Genomic DNA, 24,767 nt, shown 5'->3' on the forward strand with positions numbered 1-24,767 from the left:
TCACTGTAGGTCACTGCTCACTGCTGTACCTGTAAAGACACGCATAAAACACAGTGTTGGTTCTCATAATTAAGGTATAAAGACTAACATTATGTGATAGATAGAGGTTTTTATAGCAGTATTTACCTGAGGAAAACGTCACAGAAAGCTGTAATCCTGATTGTTGATGTTGTTAATTTCTCTGTGATTTCAGGTCAGACTCCCGCTCTAACATGTCCGGTGGTGAAGTTTTTGGTTTAGAAGCAGTTATTGAATTAATATTGACGGTAGAAATGCAGCTAAACTCAGTAGCAGTGAGGAGCTAACTGCCAGTGTGACAGTTTAACTGGTGGTTGAATTAACTGGTGATATTCCCAAGCATTGCTGCAGATTTGTACACTAGAAATACTGGCTGAATTTACTTATTTTCATCATTTTAACCAACAGGAATGAAACCCTTAACACTGTAAAACTCCAGTTCTGATTTCAAATAAGATTAACTGAGTTACCTGGAGTTTGAATTAATTTTAATTGCGACCGAGATCTCCGGACGCTTGAAGAGAATGACACAGTAGGTGACTGTGTCGATGCCTGTTCCAAACACTGCAAATGTCAATAAATAATTCAGAAAATGTTCTTGCTGTCGTTTTACAAATCCTTATTAATCTGATGTCTATTTGAGAAGAGTTTATACTGTCACACAGTGTGTAAGGAAACATAGTCTGCTGTATATGTTTAATAATTAATAAATGGGACAGAGATTATAAAATGTGATAGAATTGTGGTATGAAGTAGATCTGTGGCAAAGCATTATATGATCAGATTAACTTGTGATGCAACATCTGTCTACCAGTGATCACGTTTCATATTAAAGTTGACAGACTTTTATCTTTTATTTATACTCTATACATGTCAGCAAAGTCTTTCAACCAAATTAGATATTGTAACTAATTTGGCAAATATGGGCAGAAGTTGGATGCCCAGCTGAACACAACTTATTCAAATCCACAGAGTTGTGACATGTCCAGCAAACATGTTGACAGAATTTTGAGTGAGCGAAACGTCTAGATTTTAGTATTAAACACGATCGTCAGTGAATAGAGATAGTGTAGCATGAATGAATGTGCACTCTGCCACAGCTGACAAAGTTCTCCACACTGCTTTGCGCGCGTAAACTCAGACTGATTCATTTATATGCTGGATGTAATTACACACATTAAAAACAACTGTGACACAAGACCAATAACATGAGGATTTTGGATGTTTTATTGACATTTGCAATGTTTTGTCACATACATTGCCATAATCTATAGTCCTCACTTTATACTCTCTCTCTATACACTCTGAGCATTAACATTATGTTACACTTACAAAGATATGTGTTGTTGAAATAACACAATCAAGATAGACTGATTTAACATGGTTTATTTAGATGGAATATAGGTGGCAAGATAAAATTACGTTCATCCAATGAATTATTTTTTTGAGTGTACTAGGAGACACTTCAGTAATCACCATACCAAACAAACACAAGAACAGCTTGCTCATTTCTCTAACTGTCGTTAAGAAAACAATTCTCCTAAATTGGAAATCAAAAAACTCAATAAACATCAATCACTGGATCAATCTTCTCTTGGAACATATTTCTATGGAAAAAATCACTGCTTACAATAACAACAAAATAACAGCTTTCACAGAAAGATGGTCCCCATTCCTCTCCTCGATAGGCCTGTACCTGCACCTGCAACCACATTCCTCACAACACCTCAAAACATCACTTTTTTTCCTTTTTCTCTTGGTTTCTTATCTCCCTTAATTAAAATACTCTCTCTTCCTGTTTTTCTTTTGCTCCTCCTTTATTATTATTACTATTATTATTATTATTACTATATTATCACTATTTTCAATATTACTATGACTGTGATAATTATTATTATTATTATGCTTATTTTGTTGATTGCATTTATAAATATTATTAGTACAAAGATGCTTATGACTGAATATTATGATTATGATTGTTATTGTTGTTGCTATTATTGTTATTATTACCATATCATCATCATAACTAAAGTTTCTTATCTTATTTATTTATCATATCGTCATCACAAATATAGTTTCTTATCTTATTTATCTATCATATCATCATCATAACTATAGTTTCTTATTTATTTATTTATTTTTCCTAACAATAATCACGATAATGACATTATTATAATCAATATAAATTATTGATTATAATTCTAATAATTAGTCTTATGATAGTCATTACCATGATATATTGGTTTACATTAGGTTATGTTTACATATATGTGTATATATGTATATCTGTTATACAATATGATCTTATATTATGTTATTATATATTATATTGTGCTATATTACATCATGATATATTATATTATAATGTCTCGTATTGCCCTGTATTATATTATCATATCTCACATTATCTCGTCACACTATATTAGGTTAAATCATATTGCATATTATATTATAATGTCTTGTATTGCCCTATATTATCTTATCTTATCCCACATTATCTTGTCACATTATATTAGGTTAAATTATATTGTACTAGGGATGGGGCCGATCCGATCCCGTATTGGTATCGGACCGATACCAGCGTAATTCACGTATCGGAATTTCCCGATCCAACCTGCGCAGATTTCCGATATCCATGAGCCATGTCTGCGCTTTAACATTGTCTGCTGAAATGACTCCACAGGTGATTCCTGCCGGCCAGTCTGCAAACTGCGGAATGGATTTCCTGAACGGAGGCGTGGCTCAATGAGACACAGAGTTATGAGACACGCCTCCGCTCAGGAAATCCATTCCGCAGTTTGCAGCCAGCTAGCAGGATAGCATTGAGCAGCATTGTGGCTAGCCAACATGTCTGCTGTGTGGAAATACTTTACACTGGAAACACCGCAGAGCAAGACAGCAAAATGCAATGTTTGCAAAGCCGTAATTCAGAGACGCGGAAGCTCCCTCGCGTCGTACAACACTACGAACGCAATCAAACCTTTAAAAAAAGCACCACACGAAACAGCACAAGGATTTTTTAGGCGAGCTGTCAGGAATCACTTCTGGAGTCATTCCAAAAACAAGGTAAACTCCAGGCAGACAACGGGAAAGCTAAAGGGATTACCGTGTGTGTGTGTGTGTGTGTGTGTGTGTGTGTGTGTTAGATGTTTACAGTTATTGCACTTTTCTTATATTTCAGATAATTTACATTTTAAAACCTTGATTTATTGATACTACAAGAGCCAGTGTACTTGATCTGTGCTGTTCAGATGCACACTGTTTTATTGATAGTGTGTGTGTAAGATGTTTACACTTATTGCACTTTTCTTATATTTCAAGACTCAAATATTTGACATTTTGGGAATTTAATAAATATTGACATGACAATAAATTTGAAACCCTTACAGTTGCATATTTGTTTTCAGAATGGGATTTTTCCTGTTAACAGGATTTCCTGTTTTTCTGACCTTCTTTTCTGACCTTATGCTTACCTCAAGTTGCCTTTTGGGACATACATGCATACATATGTACATATCATACTTGCCTGTTGAGAGGAGTTTATTCATATTATCTCATATAAAATCAACAATAATGATAACAATAATATTAAAGAAAACAGAGCTCTGGTATCGGAATAGTATCGGTGTCGGCCGATATCCAAATTCAGGTATTGGGATCGGATCGGAAGTGGAAAAATATGGATCGGTGCATCCCTATATTGTACCATACTATGTTAATGTATGCCATATCGTATTACGGATATTATTATTTATTTATTTATTTTTCTCTTTTTCTTTCCTCTTCCTTCTCTTCTCATATTTATACTTTTTAATTTATGTACTTATTTATTTTTATTGTATCATCTATCTATGCCATATTATATCTGTATATAATACCATACCATCTGCCTCTCATCCACATGCATGCACGCACGCGCACACACACACACACACACACACACACACACACACACACACCTATACTACCTATATACATATCATTGTAACTTTACGTTGTTTTCTGTTGTTATCTGTACCATATGTCCACTGTCTGTACTTGTAGTCCACGTGGTGTGATGTATTTGTCACTCATGTCTCCTTGTCACTTAATTTCACCAATAAAAAAAGAAAAAGAAAATGACATTGATTAATTAGATACAACATAAAAGGAGGAGCTGGGGTGGAGCTGGGTTGCAAAATGGCTTGTAGAGAAAGCAGCAAAGATAGGCAGGCTAAAGCAGTTTAAATAAGGCACTATGAATGATATTTGCCAATTAGATGCTTGAGGGAATCAGCTGTGCTGTCAGCTGACTGTGTATAGTTTTCCAATAAGAAGCTTAGGAGAAATCAGGTGAGCCATCAGCTGATGTGTGTTTACGATTAGCTGTGATCAGCGGATATAGCTGGAATTGAGAGCGGAGCTTGACTTTGTGGCCTGCCTGAACTAACGCTATGCTTAATTTGTTGTTGGAGGAAGTTGAGACATCCATCTTTTTTTTCTATGTCTTCTATGGCAGTGCAACTAGATACAGTAATACAGGTCCCAGAATTTTGTTTGGAAATTACACATGCAAAGACCCCTGGAGGCAGTAAACACATTTTGAGCAGCTACAACAAAGAATTCATTGCTTTGCCTTGTTTTAAATGGGAAGTTTTAAAAGGCAGAAAATAGAACATTTTACCAAGGCCCAAACTTCTCTGCAATGCACACATGCACCAGCTTTTTTTCACAATTTCCTATGAAAATCATGTGCGTGGGTACACAATCTAATAATAATTCTAATAAACAGAAAGTATTATAACCTAAATTTGAGACCTGTTATGATCAGCCAATGCTGGGTTTCTGCAGGTTTCATTTAACTTTTTTTACTTCTCTACTGCCAACAAAAAGAAAAAAACATTATAAAGGATATGATGGAAAAAAATGGTATTTGTTCCATATTTGTTTTGTTGTTGTTACAGCATGATCAGTACAGATTTTTCCCTTCGAGTGAGACTGAAAAATGCTTTGGAGATGGAATGGATTTCAGACTTTTTAAGACATCCTGCAATGATAATGTCTAAACCTTGGGCTCTATGCATTTGTGGCCGGCATTGTGTGACGCAGCGAGAAGACACTGTTTGTTAAACAACAATGGTGCTAGCGTCAGTAATGTCAGAACTATGGCCCTCTCTGTGATGCCAGGCTTTTAGCCATGCCTTTGAGTGTTGCTGTTTGGAGAAGGCATACACTAACTACACATGTTGTAGCTGTGGCTAAGGGGTTCAGTGGGTCATATCCTCTAATTGTAGGGTCAACAGTTGATCTCCGACTCCTCATATATTGAGCAAGAACCCCAAATTGCTCCTAATGGCCAGACCAGCACCTTTCATGCTCTGCTGCCATCAGTGTGTGTATGAGTAGGAGAGAGAGAGGAAAATAGTGTTCATACAACCTATATCTTTTGGGACTTACTAAACTGTAGCCTACAGGTAATGCAGCATACCTCGCTGACAGGACAGAGTACGTCAGCCTGGGATCTGCCAGGTCCCAAACAGCCCCTGTAACTTGTGGTGTCCCCCAAGGATCTATCCTAGGACCCCTGCTCTTTATCTTATACATGCTGCCTCTGGGTCGTGTCATCAGCCGACACGGTATCTCTTTTCACTGTTATGCTGATGACACTCAACCCATCCTCTACCCCGGTCCCTTCATCATCACCTGCTCCCTCATCATCATCTGCTCCCTCTTCACCATCATCTCGAGCCCTCTCCAACTGCCTGGAGGAGATTAGGACGTGGATGAGTCACAACTTCCTCCAGCTGAACAGCTCTAAAACTGAAGCCATACAAATTGGCACCCCTCATCAGTTCCAGTCATCACTCATAACCTCCATCTCCTTTTCCGGTCAAGACATCCCCCTCTCAACCACAGTTACTAACCTCGGTGTGAAACTGGACCCACAACTGATCTTTGCAAACCACATCAAACATCTGTACAAAACCTGCTTTTTCCATATCAAGAACATTTCAAACCTCCGCCCCTTCCTCACTTTCTCTGACGCAGAAAAACTCGTCCACACCTTAATCTCCTCCAGGCTTGATTACTGTAACAGCCTGCTCATCGGTATACCCAATAAACACCTTCAGAAACTTCAATTCATTCAGAACTGTGCTGCCCGAACTCTGATGAAAACCCGCAAATACGACCACATCACCCCTATTCTTCAGAACCTCCACTGGCTCCCCATAACCTTAAGAATCAAATACAAGATCGCCCTCATCACCCACCTTTGCATCTACAGCAACGCCCCGCAATACCTCAAAGACCTCCTTACCCCTCACTCATCCACCCGTAACCTCCGGTCCCAAAGCACAAACCTCCTCCATCAGCCTCCGCACCATGGGAGACCGAGCCTTCTGCTCCGCTGACCCTCACATCTGGAACTCCCTCCCTGAACATCTGCGAAAACCCCAGTCTATGAACACTTTTAAAAAACTTTCTTGTTCAGGCAGGCATTCCTAAGTTGTCCTTAGATGTTTTTGTTTTTCTTAATGTATTTTATCACTTGAATTATTATTGGTTGCTGATTTTAATGTGTTATTGCCCTTAGTGTTTTTTGTTATTTTGTTTCTTGGTTTCTGTAGCACTTTGAGATTCTTTTATGAAAAGTGTTTTACAAATAAAATGTATTATTATTACTATTATAAATAGAGCAGTTACAGCAGCGCAAAACAGCAACATGAACCAGGAAATGTTGAGTACCCCAAAAATGTTTGTTAGAAATGTATAGCATGGTTCCGAGGTATCTTGAAACTGCTAGATGCTAACTTGCATATGTTGGGCAATTTGCATAGCATTAATTAGCATAACTGCCTGTATGACGAGACTCCATGCAAACAAGACTGCAGGACCTGACGGTGTCCGCCCCAGGGTGCTTAAAGCCTGTGCCCCCAGCTATGTTGAGTGCTTTACCAGGGTCACTTTGGTGTGGAAGACATCCTGCCTCATTCCTGTGCCAAAGATACCACGTCCCAGTGGCTCTAAGGACTACAGACCGGTGGCATTGACCTCCCACATCATGAAGACCCTCGAGAGACTGGTTTTAGAGCAGCTGCGGCCCATGGTCAAACCTCACTTGGACCCACTCCAGTTCGCCTACCAGCCCCGATTGGGAGTCGGGCCAGCTCTGCTGGGTGAGAAGCTGACAGCGATGCAAGTGGATGCTCCCCTCATGTCCTGGATTATTAACTACCTGACTGACTACCTGACTGACTGTGTTGCAGGCACAGTATGTGCGCCTGCAACACAGTGTGTCAGATAGAGTGGTTAGCAACACCGGGGCCAAGATGAAATGAGAAAAGAAAAAAAAAATTTTGTTTCACACAGCATAATGTTGTCACGACATAAAGAGAGTCCTAAGAACACACCCTAACAAGAAACACGTCAGTAGGAAGCCACTCTGACTCATACATCTCACACATGAATAACAGTACAGGAGCTTGGCTCAACCCCTAGAATGGACTCAAGTTGTGCCATGGACTCAATCAAACGACACACTGGCCTAATGACTATGCCAAATCGTGAGGTAAGTTGGCTATCTACATTTGATTCCTGAGGTAGACTGGCAGGTGATGGTTGCGGTGGGGGAGCAGGGACAGCTGTTGGGGAATCCACAGCAGTGACAGGACCATCAGAAGCAGGGGAGGGTACCTCAGAGGGAGGTGATGGACAGTCTGAATCAGGGGACTCATCAATGGAGGACTGCTCATGGACCCATGAGGCAGTGCGGCCATCATCCCAGTCATCAACACTCGAGAGGGAACCAGCAAGAGATGGCTCACCTGTTGCAGCTGCAGTTTCCAATCCAGATATCCCAGTCTTGTGCCAATCAGATGTAGGAGGGGCATTGGTCACGCTAGAGGCAGGCATGGACACAGGAGCAGCTTTACCATCCAGCAGCAGGTTCCGGTGAACAACACTTTCATTTCCCTCCTGATCCCTGATCCTGTAGATATGCAGAGCAGGTTTCGAGGCCACCACGGTGTAAACAACAGGCATCCACTTGTCAGAAAGCTTACATTTCCCCCTGACTCCTTTGTTTGCCAGCAGCACCTGGTCACCGAGAGACAGAGGCTGACCTTTGACCCATTTGTTGTACTGGTCACACTGATGTCTCTGCTCAGCCGTGCAGTTCTTCTGAGCCAGTTCCATGGCACAGTGCAGGTCTTCCAAAAGGGACTTCACTTAGGCATCATAGTCACACACAGTCACATCATGGAGTACATTCTTGAAGAGAAGGTCAACCGGCAGCCTAGGGACCCTCCCGAACATCAAATAGAAAGGCGCAAACCCGGTGGTCTCATGAACAGTGCAGTTGTATACAAAGGTCATGGTCTGGATCATCTGCGGCCATTTCTGTTTGGAACGAAGGGGTAGAGATCTCAACATGTTGCCCAGGGTGCGGTTAAACCTCTCTGTACCTCCGTTCCCCATAGGATGATATGGCGAGGTATGGGACTTGTCAACCCCTGACAACTTCAAGAGCTCAGCAATCAGCTCACTTTCAAAGTTCACTCCCTGGTCGGAATGGAGGCGCTGAGGGAAGCCATAAATGCAGAAAAAGCTGTCCCACAGCTTCTTGGCTACCCTCTTGGCAGTCTGGTCCTGACAGGGGAAAGCATGTGCTAGCTTTGTGAAGTGATCGGTGATCACAAGAACATCCACAGACTTGTTTTTACTGTCTTCAGCTGACCAAAAGTCCACACACACGAGTTCCAGAGGAGCGGAGGTCTTAATGCTCTCCAGTGGGGCCCTTGCAGAAGGCTCAGGGGTCTTGCTGAGGACACATCTGTGGCAACTCTTCACATGATTGCGGACATCCTTCTCCATATCATACCAGAAGAAATGTGTGCGGGGCTGACCTTGATGACCAGCGCGATCATGAACACCAAACAATGCGTCTGCCTTCAAGGTCTCAGGTACAACAAACTGAAACCTCTTCTGCCTGGTCAAGGGGTCCTTTGTGACTCTATAGAGGATGTCGTTCAGGAGTGTCAGTCTATCCCACTGCTTGAGGACTCTCAAAGTTGGCTGACTCTCATTGCAGCGTTCACGTCTGGAGGGCCTGCGTTTCCTGTCAACATAGTGAGCAACCCTTGAGATGACTGGGTCCTGTAGCTGGTGTGACTGAAGGTCAGTGAGAGACAGGGAAGGCAACACATCTTGGCCAGGAAGTTCCAAGGTGGTGAGGTGGTCAGCAAGAGAGGCTGCGCGCTGCCTAGGAGCAGAGTCCCACTCGTCCGAAGAGGAGAGAAGAGAGGAGACTTCATCTTCAGACAGTGAACGTACAATGGCAGCAGAGGTAGAGGGACCTCCCAGTGACTGTGGCTGGCAGGTGAGGCGGAAGGTGTCCTGCACAGATCCATCATTGACATCGCAGGCCTGGTCCAGCAGCCCAGAGTAAGGTTCACACAGCAACCGGTCCCTCAAAGGTCTCACAAAGGGGTCCCTACTGAGAGCATCCGCCACCACATTCAACCTGGCGGGAATGTGTTTGATCTCGAAGGAATATGGAGCCAGTTTAGAGACCCAGCGCTGCTTACAGGCATCAATCTTTGGCTTGGTCAAGATGTACGTGAGAGGATTGTTGTCCGACCAGACAGTGAATCTGTGGCCCTTGAGCCAGTGGCTGAACTTGTCACAAACCGCCCACTTTAGAGCCAAGAACTCTAGCCTGTGAGCGGGATAGTTGGCTTGACTGCGACTGAGAGATTTGCTTGCAAAAGCGATGGGTCTCGCTCTCTCCTCGCCAGCAGGCACCTGGGACAGGACACCTGGGACCATCAAGGGAAGCATCGGTAGAGAGGATGAAAGGCCTATCGAAGTCTGGATGTGCCAGCACCACACTGTTGAGGAGTGCACTTTTCAGATCTTCAAACGCTTTCTCACAGGCAGGGGTCCAATCCTGAGGAGTCAGTTCTCGGAAGGTGCCAGCTCTCCGCCGACCAAAAGAGCCTTTAGCACTCCTCTTCTGCCCTGCAGTCAAGGTGTAGAGTGGCTTTGCGATGGAAGAGCAGCCAGGAATGAAATGTTGATAATACAACACCATCCCAAGGAAAGATTTGACCTTCTGCTGAGATGGAGTGCAGCCGTCATCATTCATGAGGTCCCCCTTGCTGAAAGCTGAGATGACCTTCACTTTCTCCTGGTCGACTGAGACCCCCTGCTGTCCACCATGTGGCCGAGAAACTTCACAGACTTCCAAAGAAAGTGGCACTTCTTCTGTGCCAACTTCAGGTTGTTGGTTCTGAGACGTGAGAAGACCGTCTCCAGTCGTTTCAGGGCTTCCTCTTCAGATGAAGCAAAGACGAGTAGGTCATCCAGATAACAGAGGAGACTGGAGAAGTTCAAGTCACCGAAGACACTGATCATCATCCGCATAAAGGATGCGGGACTGTTGCACAGGCCTTGGGGAAGCCTGTTGTACTCATACAGGCCTAAGGGTGTCGTAAAGGCTATGTACCGCCTGTCAGACTCATGGAGGGGGGATGTTGTAGAACCCCGATGTGAGATCCATGGTGCTGAAAAAGGCGTTTCCACCAAGGGCGGCAAGGCAGTCGGCTTGGTGGGGCAGCGGGTGGGCATCCTTGAGGGTCTTGGCATTAAGCCAACGAAAGTCAGTGCAGATCCTCAAGTCTCCTGACTTCTTCCAGACCAGGACCAGCGGCAAAGCATATTCACTGACTGACTTACTGATGATACCTTTCAACTCCATCTCAGACAGCACCTCTCTCAGTTTATGATAGTGAGCTGGGGGGACACGCCGATAGGGTAGCCGGAAGGGGCGATCATCAGTAAGGTGAATCCGATGTACAAACTCCTCTGCCTCCCCACAGTCCAGTTTGTCCTTGGAGAAGACATAAGACATAAGTGATCACAAGGTCAGCCAGCCGTTGTTTCCATTCATCGGACACTTCACAGCCTTCAAGGTTGATATTCGCCAATCCACAGTCCTTAAGCCGCTGAAAGGGGGCAGAGGAGGCATCTGAGTTTGAGACAGGGTCAGCTGCCTGACCAGCCTGTGGCCTACACACACCCTGGGAGATAGGAGGGTCCTCCACAGCGACACAAGGAAAGACATCTGCCACTCTTGCATTGCGGCGCAGTGTCACAGGTCTTTTAGTTGGGTTGAGGATCTTCATAGGGACCCAGCGATCTCCCCACATGGGTGCCACAACCCGTCCGACGATGATGTCTCTAGGGGTGGAACGGGAAGAGGTGGGCTCCACGATGATAGTGCTCCCAGGTGACACAGGAGCACTACCTGGTAACTTCCCCCACACCAGATACTCCTGCTGTGGTGCAAGGGTGACAGCCTGACGTAGTCTAACGGTGCCAACCTTGTCAGGCAGTTCAGGACCAGACCAACGGGTGATGCAACTGAGCAACTGAAGAAACTGCTCACACTCGGGGTCTGAGGTGTCAGAGCAGATGAGCTCCCAATACTCGTCCCTCTGCCCTGGGACAAGGAAAGTCGGCACAATGAATTTGGATCCATAAATCTCAATGCTGAGGTCGTAGATACATCTGGGTTGTGTCGTAAGGCCACCACAGCCAACAAGGACCACCTTCTCGGGCACAGGCTGAGGACTCGGGAGAACACCAGCGGTTTTAAGCTTGGACTCTGCCTCCACACTGAGCGTGCATGACATGCTCCCTGAATCAAGCATCCCTCTCAATGTAGACTGGCCCCCGATGGATACTGGAGCATAAAACAGGTCACTAGCTCCTTCCACTCTTTGTGACCCCACAACAATCACTGTTTTGTCATCAGGAAGATTACTACAGCAGTTCACATAGGTTGATTGCAAATCCTGTTCTTTACTGAGGGTTTCACCAGTACTGCCCATGTTACCCCTCTCACTACATGGGCGGGCTAGTTTAAATCAGCATTGGAGGGAGAAGGGGGTGGCATGGCTGGGGTACGGGAGGCCTGCGGGCACTCATGTCTTATATGACCAGGACTGAAGCAGTTGAGGCACAATCTGTAAAGTCTACAGTGAGCATGGGTTGAGTGGTCCCTGGAACCAAAAACTCTGCATGTAAAGGGCTCAGAACCCTGCTGGTGACGGGGCCGGCCAGCCTGACGGTGGACTGTCTGACGGTGGACTGGCTGACGGTTGACTGGACTTTGACTGGTTGCAAGGGAAGCGTTGCACAAGGACAGAACTTTGTCAAACATAGCCACGACCTGTTGAACACCAGAGTCTGTAGTTGGTGGGTCAGTGGCAGCAGGAGCTGGATCAGAGACTGCAGTAGGAGGTAGGGACAAGGAAGCAGGCTTGTGTGGGCCCACCAACACGTTGTCTGACCGAGTGTGACTGCAGGCCAGGGTAGAAGCAGGCAGAGAAGTATGAGGGGACTGTGGCTGGCATGCTACTGAGGCAGTTTGAGACACACCAGAATTGAAATGTTGAAAGGAGTCAGTCACAGGGCTCTGACTGTAAGCTGACAAACCCACTGCATTTCGGGACTGGGCTGCTGTCTTCCTCACAGTTCTCATGCGACTATCCAGATGCTCCTGAACCTCAGCTGCGGTCCACCGCTCAGGTGCCTTCAGCTGGAATGACATGGCAAGACTGGGGTCGGGACAGTGATTAATGAACATCATGACCACTTCAGCACTGGGGTCCTCTACAGACCTGCCTCGCCTCCGGAGGCACTCGTCAGCAGCATCGATGGACTTGTTCAGGCAAATCCAGTAGTCCATAGCACCCTCATCAGCATGGGGAATTGTGCTATAGAAGTCTTTCATGGGCAAGTTGGAGAATGATAGCTCACTAAAGTTACCTTTCAATATGTCAAACACAGCCGTGGATAGGTCAGTCGCACTCAGTTCAGGGCGGCTGTGGAGTGACACCTTCACCACATCCCTAGCTTTGCCTGTTAGTCTTGACATTATCAGGTCAAACATTTCAGCATGAGTATCACATTTAACCCTATTCAGGTAACATCTCATCATGTCCTCCAATTCATGAACAGAGAACGCATCAGCATGATCACCCCTGAAGAAAGGCGGGGCCTTGGCGTCAGACTGCACAACGACCTTCAACTGTGATAAACCAGCATGACTGGATGACTGACTCGTAGGAGACTGAGGCTGGACGATACTGGGCTGGTGCATAGTGCTAAGGCTGGCTGAGATGTTATCACCAATCTGTTTAGCCAAATCTGTAATCATATCCCCAAAAGTCTCAACAGAGATGACTTGTGTAGGCTTCTGGTCTGACTGGATAATTGGCGTGGAAGTAGCAGTGGGGGCCAATGGTGGGTCAACAACTGACTGATCAACTGTGTAGTTGAGAACACTGAGGGACACAGACCTACCCCTGCCATAACACAGTGAAGAAATCTGCTGACCCCTCCCCACCCCAAAGGTGACATCCCGCCCATGACCAGCCGTAGTATGCACCTTAAAAGTATCTTCCCCGGACATTACAAAGGAAGAGCAATACTGGCAGAAACAGGAGAAAAAATAAATAAAATAACATAAAATAACACCTTAAACTGAAAACACACTATAAACAGCTATGTACAATTCAACAGTATGAGCCTAGCATGGCATAGTATAAACAAGGAGCATAAAAACCCCATAAGGCAACAAAAATTATATGTGCATAACCACTTATATGGGATGACAGGGAAATGTTGCAACACTGATGCAAAACAAATAGGCCCACAGAATATTTGACTAATAAAAATTATTAATTAACCTGTCTTCATTCATTCATTATGTCTTCTTATTCCATATACAGTACAGTTTATTCTTAATTTTTCCCTTCAAGACCAAAGTGTCTCTTCAATGCACTGGCTGGCCACAACAGATTAACCAGCATAAACCAAAAAGAAGAAAAATCAGGAGAGAAGATGGAAAGAAAAAAAAAAATATATATATATATATATATACGAAAGTGAACGTCGGGGTACAGAAACTGAGTCTCAAACGTTCCACATATTGACTCAGGAGGCCGAACATGTCAGGTTATAACTATTAAAACAGATTTTGTGCAGTTATAATACTACATATTACTGTTGTATATTTGACTCTGTTACACATATTACTGCTGTATAATTGACTCTGTTACATACACTCCAGTCTTCTTCAGAGTCCTGTCATCTTCAGAAGTTTTCTGATGACTCTGCTGTTGTGGGGTGTATCAGCAGAGGTGAGTATAGGACTGTGGTGGGTGACACACGGTGTGAGCAGAACCATCTGCAGCTCAGTGTGACAAAGACTGGTTGTGGACCTGAGGAAGGCCAAGGCCCCACTGACCCCTGTTTCCATCCAGGGGGTCAGTTTAGACACTGTGGAAGATTACAGGTATCTGGGAGTTAAAACAGATGATAAACTGGACTGGGCTAAGAACACTCAAGCCCTCTACGGGAAGGGCCAAAGCCATTTCTATTTTCTGAGGTCCTTCAACATCTGCAGGACAATGCTGAGGATGTTTTGTGAGTGGGTGGGAGACATCGTCCAAGATGGCATGAATCTTTGACAGCATCCTCCTCTCTGACACTGCTGTCAAAGAGTCTAGCTTTACTCCCACTACGTCACTGGCCTTGCGGATCAGTTTTAGTCTGTTAGCATCTGCTACCCTTAACCTACTGTCCCAGCAAACAGGATAGAACTGGTCACTACACAGGAGTACTTTCCGTGCAAGACTCATTCTGCTGAGATGCACCACAGGAAGTCATTCCTCCCTATAGCCATCAAACTCTTTAACTCGTCCCTCAGAGTGTCAGAACTCTGAGTCATTAGTCAATCAAGCTAATTAAGCTGCAGTACCCGGGTTAATGTGCAATACACTTTATTGATTATTATTATGTTATTCTTTAATTATTTAATCATTCCTTGTAATTATCTATAACTTTTGCAAGCCACAATCTCAAACTCACTGCTATTTAATTTCTGTCACTCTGAAGTATGTTTACATTTACTTATGTGTATAGCCTCCTCTTATATTTTTATTTCCATTTTTATTTTATTTATGTATATACCTATACATACATTTCCATTCTGTATATTGTGTTAGATATTGTAACATATGTACTATTTCTATTCTTTACCATGTGAATACAACAACTGTAACAAATAAATTTCCCCCTGGGGATCAATAAAGTATTTCTGATTCTGATTCTGATGGACAATATTTCAGCAACTGCTTGGCCAATTTGGACAATACTGGAGTGGTTTTGGGGGTTATTGAGGATGCTGAATCAATTTCTGACATTTTCTAAATACAAACATGTTAGTTTAAACTGGAAGTGTTCAAATTAAGTAGCAAAGATGACACAATTCTGCCAGCAAAAAACAACCAATGACAATGATCTTGATTCTAAAATGCAGGTCCAATGTATTAAGCACATGTATAACTTCAAAATCAACCTTTATTGAAAATTGTCCCACTGGAGTTGAAATATGGCCACTTACAGCCATATGTCAGAGATAGAATTAGCATCCTCAATAACCCCTAAAACCACTCATTTTGAAAAATATCGTCCTTACAGGCAATTATGCGAATGAATGCTATGGAAATTTCCCAACATATGCAAGTTAGCATCCTGCAGTTTCGTTTTTGCTGGGAAGCTACACTCTATATTTCTTAACGTAAAACTTGGGTGTACTCAACATTTCCAGGTTCACAATGGGGCTCTATTGGCTGGCAAATAGAATAATACTGGTAGCTTATTACACTGCACTTTGGCAAAGGGTGCGCTGAATATACGGTTTCATTATTGCTGCAATTGCTAAAGTTAGACCAAATTAAATTGGCTAACATTCAAACTTTTACTACATCTTGACACGTTTGCATCTTGTTGTGCAATATTTTTTACATTATGCTATCACATGCACCAAACTTAGGTAGCTAATTAGCTGGCTAACATAGCGGCATGAGGCTACATGCAAGTTTCTGTAGTCTTCTCTAGCCTGTAGCATACCATAAGGCAGTGTTGTCTTATCTGATGCAAAGTTACATGCTGGGATTTGTTCTGAAGCAAATGTGTGTTTTTTTTTGTTTTTTTTTTAAAGTTTTTATTCAAAGAGCATCCCAGTGGTTATACCATTTGCTCTTTTTTCAAGTTAGAGCAACATCCACAAAAAATTTCTGAGCATGTCCCTGGTGTGACAGCACATTCAAGTTGTCTGTCTGAGCCAGCTCAACATTTTGTCTTTCTTCCTTATTCAGATTTGCACTGAGAACTTCCCTAAATCTTTCCAGGGCTTCCAGCATTATTTTTTAAACTCTCAAAGCATTTGTTGATACAGCTCAAGCACATACCTTTGTGGAACCTGGCCCTGGAGTGATTCAGACTCAGTGGTCAAGAAAACGAGTTCATGCCTCATTTACCCAATAATACTTTCACAGAAAAATGAACAAAGGCATTCTTATGCCCTCTTGACTCATTTCATTCTGAATATGCATGAAGAAGAGCTCTCTGTGCATCACAGATGTTCTAACGAGGCTTGATTCCATGTGTAAAATCAAATGTTATCCTCAGTCCCCTAGAATATCATGGCTGAAGGCCATGACACCGAGCTATATGTTTAATGAAGCATAGATTAGAGGGCTCATGTAATTATAAGAGTTCAGCAAGGAGGACTATAGCAGAACTTTATTCCCTGCACCTCTGCTACAATAAATACATGTTTTAGTAGGGTCATAAAGTATTCATGGCGCTTGGATCATGGCTCCAGTTTTATATGGGCTTGTTCATGGAGAGCAATTCTGGCTGATTGGAGTGGACAGGAGTTCAATATGTCTACACACTGCTGGACTCAAGTGGGTACCCCTATGTTTGAAAAATCCCAGCAAAAGTGCCATCTTTGAGGCCCCTATGATAGCCCTTCTGAGTTCCCTTTCAGTGTGGAAAATGTTATAATGTGAGTGCCTGTAGGGTGCCCCTCCAGTGCCCTTCCAATGGACAAAACACGATGAAGAGCCCTGTAGGGTTTCCTTCTAGTGGGGAAAATGTTATGATGTGCCCTCTAGGGTGCCTTCTCTAGGATGCCCTTCCAGTGGAGAAAACATGGTAAAGTACTCTCTAGGGTGCTAACCCTAACCCTAAATAAGCTGTTTCACCATAATCCATTACAACTTTCTACATTCTGGTGCCCTTTTTTTGCCCCTGCCACTTAAACAGCCTGAGTCTGCCACTGTGTCTACATAAAGCATTACAGCAATCTGACAACACCTGCTTGCATTCTTCATTTCACCGGAATGGGGAGAAATATGTGTATATCACCCTCCTTTGTCTGCTGCTACTCTATTGTACCCTCAATCCTATTCTTTCAATTGTCAGATGTGCTGCAGCAGCAGGTCAGGTTTGAAGGTGAACTTGCTTGAGGAAAAAAGAAAGTGTGATGAGCCAGTGGGAGTAAATCAGCTTTTTTGGCCCTAAGTTACTCTTTTGAGAATCTCTATCCCTCCACCGATCTTATTAATGTTAAAACATGCAAAAACTCTGTCTTGAGACTCTGTCGGGGAACAATACTGTCATGTCAGCTCTGGGATAATGCCCTGACAGATACAGTGTGTCTCAAGATTCCTGTCTGCTAAAATCTGTTTGGGAAGTAAGACTGCTCTTCCTTAACAGTAGCCTACACCAACAAAGACATCTGTTTATTTCACTAAATCAAAGTTAGAGTTCGCGGAGATTTCTTTCAACCTTCACCTTTTCAACAATATCTCATTCACATAAGCCGATAATAGGCTTCCATGAAATGTAACAGATGTTCTTAAACAAAGGTGAATGTGAGCTTTGAGTTTGGCTTTAACCATGTTTTGATTGTCTTTCAATCTCTTTCAAATCAGATGTTGGCTTGACAAGTAATGAGGCTGGCAAATAAAATGGAACAAAAAACAACGGAGCGCTGTGTAGCCCTGATTTCCCATTCGCTCACTCCCCTGAGGCTGATCACTATGTGTTATCTGTTCAAAGGCACGATCAGAGACACTCAGACGTTAAATATCTGGTGGTGTCTGTAACGACTGGTACAAGACAAGAAGCAGGGAACCAGATAGTTACTTTGATAACAGCTGAAAACTCACTCAAATATTGACACACACACAGAAAAAACAGCATTAAGAGTCGTATGAGCATTCAATTTGGCGTGTATCTGATCCTCTTATTTTAGTGAAAAATCTTAATTATTGAAGTGGTCCGCTTTTCATTCCCATGGTCTTCTCCTACTGAAAGAGTGCAGCTACAACAGAGGCTGAGCGAGTTGAGGAGACCATGAAGGTTTACCTGTTTTGTGTGAAACCTTTTATAGCCTAATACCTTATGAATAAACTTAGCAGTCGCGCTATTTACATATACTCTACACTATTTTAAATAACTGATCCCAGACAACTCCTTCAAATAAATGAAATAATATTTTACTGTCTAGTTCTTTGCAGTGTAACACAAATAATATTTACTTTGTTAGTTAAAAACAAACAAAAATGAAGTAACACAATTACTCAAATGGGACTTCTTTAAAATAAAATATTATAGTTGAAATACTAAATTGTAAAAAAAAAAATACCATTTACCAAAACACAAAATTAGGCACTTAGAAAATATCACAATATTATTCAAAACTTAAATTAGATCAGGTCTTTGACAAAATTCCTAGTTCTTACCCCTTTAATACGATTTCCTTATACTTCAAACTCAGATCAAATTTGCTACTTGACTAAACTCTAAACTAAACAGTGGGCCCACACACACACTTTCACACGCACACAAAAACAAAAAGTTGCAGGCCTGTGTGTTGCTCGGTGCGGCAGCAGGCAAATCTTTATCCTCAGTGGCAATTAACAGTCCCACAGAAAATCCAACTCACGGTCTGGCATAAGTCCTGGAGAAACAGTTCACGAAGAGATGAAGATGAAAGCAAACGGCAGCAGAAGCAAAGTCCTCCTCAGGAAGCGCAAAACTTCCTGTTCAGCGATGGCGTCCTCTTGGCGATCAGCTCGCTGGCTTTAGCTCAGTTAGCACAGTCACTCTTGCAAAACTCAAGCGCCCTAATCCACTGTGATTAAGCAGGAAATGCATGTTACTGTCCTCAGCTACAGCTTCTTATGTTACTTAAACATTCAGCAAGTTATCTACCAAAACGTCATTATTTCTTAACTTTACTTTAGCTCCGCATTTCTCTCTCTTTTCTCTTCTCTCCTTCTATTCTCCCGTCTATCTGGTTGTCGCTTTTTTCTCCCGCCCCTTACCTACGGCCAGCATGACAGCATGGACCAAGGACACAAATCTGCATATTCCTATTTAATTTACCACACACTTTTCTTTAGCTACTATATAGAACAGTTTAATGTAACTACTTTATCAACTATTTATTTACTCTACTTTATTCATTATGAATTTATGTTAATCTCTCAGTTAACATTTTATCTTTCTCTACTTTTTACCCTCCTACTGTTACTTTCAGTTTAATTCCATTACTGAATTATTTAATTAATTAATAGAAATAATTATATTTATTACAAATTAACTTGTTTTAACCCCTGTACTTTTACACCGGGCTACATTATATTAAATTAATTTCTATTTACATTAAATATAGTTTTACATTTATAGGTATTGATCTGCTCAGTGGTTTGCCTTTTCCAGGCCATGCTGCAGAGGAAGTCTTATAGGTCAGGTCCCACTGTGCGACACCTGTTGTTCTCCATCCCCCTAGATTTGTCTCATGTATTTTTCATGTAGCACAAAATTCTGTCATCAAGATTTGTGTATAATGTGATTTTGTTGATTTGTTCTATACAAGCAGCATTTATTATATATGTCTGTCCTGGGAGAGGGATCACTCCTTTGTGGCTCTCCCAGGGGTTTTTTCCCTGGTTTTGGGGGGAGTTTTCCATACCTGAATTGAAGGTTCTATGGACAGAGGGTGTTGAATGTTGCACAGATTGTAAAGCACTCAAATTGTGTTTTGTGGTTTCGGGCTATGTAAATATAATTTGACTTGACTTGGCATGTAAAGATAGTGGAGTGGAGAACAGAGCTGCCCATAGACACTCCCATCATTGGGGCCCAGATAAGTTCCTCAAGCATGTGCATACTCCAGGCTGTCCTCACCAGACACATGACAGCATTGATTATTTGTTCAAATTCTTAAAACTTCTTATGTTCACATTTACCTCACTGTTTCCTTTCTCAGAAACAGAGGCAGGAGGAGCATATCATTATAGAACTCTAAGGGGGTTGGCGTGGGTGGTTGGGTGCACAAAGTGTCTGACTTTAAGCTCGCTTTTCACATCATGTCTCCTACCAACAGTCAACATTAAAAATATTTAACCTTGGTTTTTATTTCATTTCCCAAAGAGCTGGCAGCACTGTTTTCTGCTCTGTGGACACTCAGTAAAGTACAACGTTGAGCCCAATGAGCCCTGACTTAGAGCCAATTCGGCCTTTAAATAAATGAAAAGAACAGTTCTATATTTTGGGAAATATGCTTTTTTGCTTTCCTGCCCGAGAGTGAGATGAGAAGGTCGTTATTAAGCAAATGTCTGTGAGTTAAGTTACTAGTAGATGTATTTTTCAGGTGAGCTGTTTCCCTTTTGAGATGTGCTAATCTAATTGACTCCAAGCTCTAGCGCCTTAGTTACAGTAACAGACAGACACAAGAGTGATATCAATCTTCGTCTGGCACAGTAGGCAGCTGTGGCTCGAACGTCCTCCGACAGCATGTCGAAGAGCAAGATACTGAACTCCAAATTGGTCCTGATGCTGTGCATCGGTGTGTGAATGTGAATGAATAAGTTAGTTTCGAAGTTTGATGGAGTTTACCATTACTGTGTGTGAAAGGGTGAATAAGTGCTTTGAGTTGTAGGAAGGTGCTGTACAAGTACAGGTCTATCCACTTTCAGCAAGAAGGTATAGTACTTCCCAAAACTATTACTTCAAAGGGAGCAGATAAGCTGATCCTCTGGGAGATAAAACTCACAGTTACAGTTTTTTAGGCTCTGCATCTAACAACACAGAACTGTGTGTTGTCACACTGATGCTTTTAACCGTGACCACCATCTGTGTGTATGCAAATATGTTAGCGCTTGTCTGTCCAGACAGTGATGTGTGATGTCACTGAGGTGGCAGATCAGTTTCATTTGATTATTTTTGTTTGTATTTGGGATTTGGAGTCCATAGCTAGCCTAGCTAGGGGGACTAAAGAGTGGTAGCCACCGCTATTGAGGTTCTGCAAAATACAGAGGAAAGGGCAGTAAAAGGTCAGCACATAAGGTGTCATACTTTTACATTTTAGTTGATAAAATGTTGAAATGTATTTTATTTGGTTACACATTTTTACAGTTGGAGAAACATGTGAAGCCTACAACAATGATAAATGTTAATGATAAAAGTTATTCATATCCATTTTTGGCAAAGCCACTGGAGAGGAGCCAAAGAGCCACAGTCGACCCCTGTGTTAACTCATAAAAACAGTAATACCAATACTGTAAAAATACAGTATATGTCTGTTCTACAGAGCAACTACTCCACGGAGAAACTGTGTACTTTTTTCTTCATTTCCTTCACTTTGGGTTAAGAAGAGAAACACCTACACTGTGACATTGCAAACACCCACAGCCTTTCTTTTTGCCTGCCGCCTACACACTCTTATATACAGGGAGCAAGGGTGGGAGAAGGTTAAGTAGAAGTAAAAGCAGGAGCACAAAGAGTTGCCAGAGAGGGGACATGACTGGCAGAGAGCTGAACCTCAGCCGCCCACTGCTGCAACACATTTATTAACATCAAGTCCTGGTGAAGGTCTCCACTCATTGATTCGGCTTCATTCATGACTCAATCAATAGCACTTGATCAAGGTGACACATCAGACACATCAAGCTGTAAATCAGATGTTTGCATGCTGAGTGGGTAACATCTCTCTCCATTCTGTCTGCTGCCTCCTCTGGTGTGATGCTGTTGTTTTTCTCTCTGTGTGTGAGAATAAAGAGGAGAGGAAAGCGATAGAGAAAAAACTCTTCCCAATACATCCTTTCAGCGTGCCCTCAGGCTCTGTGTTACAGCGGGAAAATGTTAGGAAACAATAATATTAGAATGAAAAATCTCCCAGAGATGGTGAAGAGGAGCAGACAAATGTTTTCTCCATCATACATCCACTGGCATCCACTGGCCACCAATCATGGAGCAGATGTAGCAAAATGTTCTTGTTCCACCTCATCTCCAGGCTAAATGTAAATGTTGTGTAATGTTGTGTAATAGGAGTGGTGTACAGTGCAGACAGGAGGTGGATGCATTCACCGGAATAAATGCACAAAAAACAGTTACATCCAAGGTGGTGATACATTAGTATGCAGGCAGATACTGTCCGAATGGAGAAGATTTCATACTGGATTTTATTTTTACTTTTATATAATGTAATATGATGTAATATATTATATACAGATCTGGATATCCATTATCCTGTACAGGATTGGTACTGGTACTTTTTGGATACAAGTGATTTTTGTCCAGTGAATGTCAACTTACAAATATATTCATCCACTTCAATGCCTTACACAGTAGAAAACACTTGTGTTAATGCACTACTAAGCTAATGTTACCACTGGGTTGTTATTTCTCCAAATTAAAATATGGTTGTTTCGACTAGACAAGCTCTAGTTTTACCTTAAAACGTACCTTTTTTAGTTTGGACAACTAACAATACATTTGTTAGTTGTGTAAAAACCCTGTGCAGGTACAATATTTTAATTTCGGCATATAACCCGACAGTGATATAATAAAATAAAAACACTGGATAAAAACAACCTGTTGTCTTGGGTAGGTTTCTATATGGGTGCTGGGTAAAGTTAACCCAGTATTGTGTTGACACTGCAAAATTATCAGTTTTTCAGGTTTTACTATTTATAGGTATGTGTTTGAGTAAGGTTAACATTTTTGTTTTATTCTATAAACTACTGACAACATTTCTCCCATATTCCAAATAAAAATATTGTTAAAGCATTTATTTGCAGAAAATTACAACTGGTCAAAATAACAAAAAAGATGCATTGTTTTCAGACCTTGAATATAAAAAGAAAAAAGTTCATAATATTTTTTAAACAAAACAATACGAATGTTTCAAGGAAGAGTTCAGAAATCAATATTTGGTGGAATAATCCTGATTTTCAATCACAGCTTTCATGCGTCTTGGCATGCTCTCAACTAGTCTTTCACATTTCTGTTGGGGGACTTTATGCCACTCCTGGCGCAAAAATTCAAGCAGCTCGCTTTGTTTGATAGCTTGTGATCATCCATCATCCTCTTGATCACATTCCAGAGGTTTTCAATGGGGTTCAGGTCTGGAGATTGGGCTGGCCATGACAGGGTCTTGATCTGGTGGTCCTTTGTCCACACCTTGATTGACCTGGCTGTGTGACATGGAGCATTGTCCTGCTGTAAAAACCGATCCTCAGAGTTGGGGAACATTGTCAGAGCAGAAGAAGGAAGTTTTCTTCCAGTTTAACCTTGTACGTGGCTTGATTCATGTGTCCTTCCGAAAGACACATCTGCCGATTCCAGCCTTGCTGAAGCACCCCCAGATCATCACCAATCCTCTACCAAATTTCACAGTTGGTGCGATACACTGTGGTCTGTAAGCCTCTCCAGGTCTCCCGTCTAACCGTTAGATGACCAGGTTGGACTCATCAGAAAAGATGAGCTTACTCCAGTCCTCTACAGTCCAATCCTCATTGTCTTTTGCAAACCTCAGCCTGGCTCTTCTTTGCTTCTCATTGATGAAGGGCTTTTTTCTAACTTTGCACGACTTCAGCCCAATTTCGAACTGTTCACGCCGTGCACTTCAGCCCAGCTGCCATTCGCGGTACAGTTGTTGAGTGACATACGAATACTACTACTAGCACTGTTTTAGCCATCCATCCTTGCAAGAGAATAGTGATGACCACAGCAGTGGTTTTTACACTTTTTCTATTGTTAAATAAAATATCCTCTAAAGTCCTTAATAAACTTCAGTACATCCAGAACTCTGCTCCTCGCCTGCTCACCCATACCTGCTCCCGTGACCACATCACCCCTGTCCTACAGAACCTTCACTGGCTCCCTGTCCAACAACGGATCCAATTTAAAGTCCTTCTCCTCACTCACAAGCCCCTCCACAACCAGGCCCCCTCCTACCTTGCAGACCTGCTCCATCACCACACTTCCCGAAGCCTCCGCTCTTCTGATGCAAACCTCCTGTCTCCACCATTGAGGACTAAGCATCGTACCTGGGGCGACAGAGCCTTCTTCATTGCTGCCCCCTCCTTCTGGAACTCTCTCCCCCACTGATCCATTCATTCAAATCACTGATCACAACATTCCTTTTCAAAACTGCTTTTGATGATTTCAACAATTAATTATTGAGTGTTGTAGATCTGTTGTAGCTATAATTTCTTGGTGTGTTGTTTTTTACCTTTTTATTTTCCTTTTTAGCTCATGTGAAGTGTCTTTGAGTTTCTTTAAAAGCGCTCTATAAATTAGATGTATTTTTATTATTATTATTACTAAATAAGATTTGGTTCACATGATCATGGGCGGCTGTGGCTCAGAGGCAGAGCGGGTCGTTCCTTAATCGGACGGTTGTGGGTTCAATCCCCGGCTCCTGGTGCGACATGTCGAAGTGTCTTTGAGCAAGATACTAAACCCCAAATTGCCCCCCTTGCATCGGTGTGTGTGTGTATGAATGTGTTAGTTTCTGTTTCGATGGACACTGAGTGAATGTGTGTGAAAGG

Source organism: Dicentrarchus labrax, unplaced genomic scaffold (assembly GCF_905237075.1).
Source record: "Dicentrarchus labrax unplaced genomic scaffold, dlabrax2021, whole genome shotgun sequence".
Taxonomy (NCBI): domain Eukaryota; kingdom Metazoa; phylum Chordata; class Actinopteri; family Moronidae; genus Dicentrarchus; species Dicentrarchus labrax.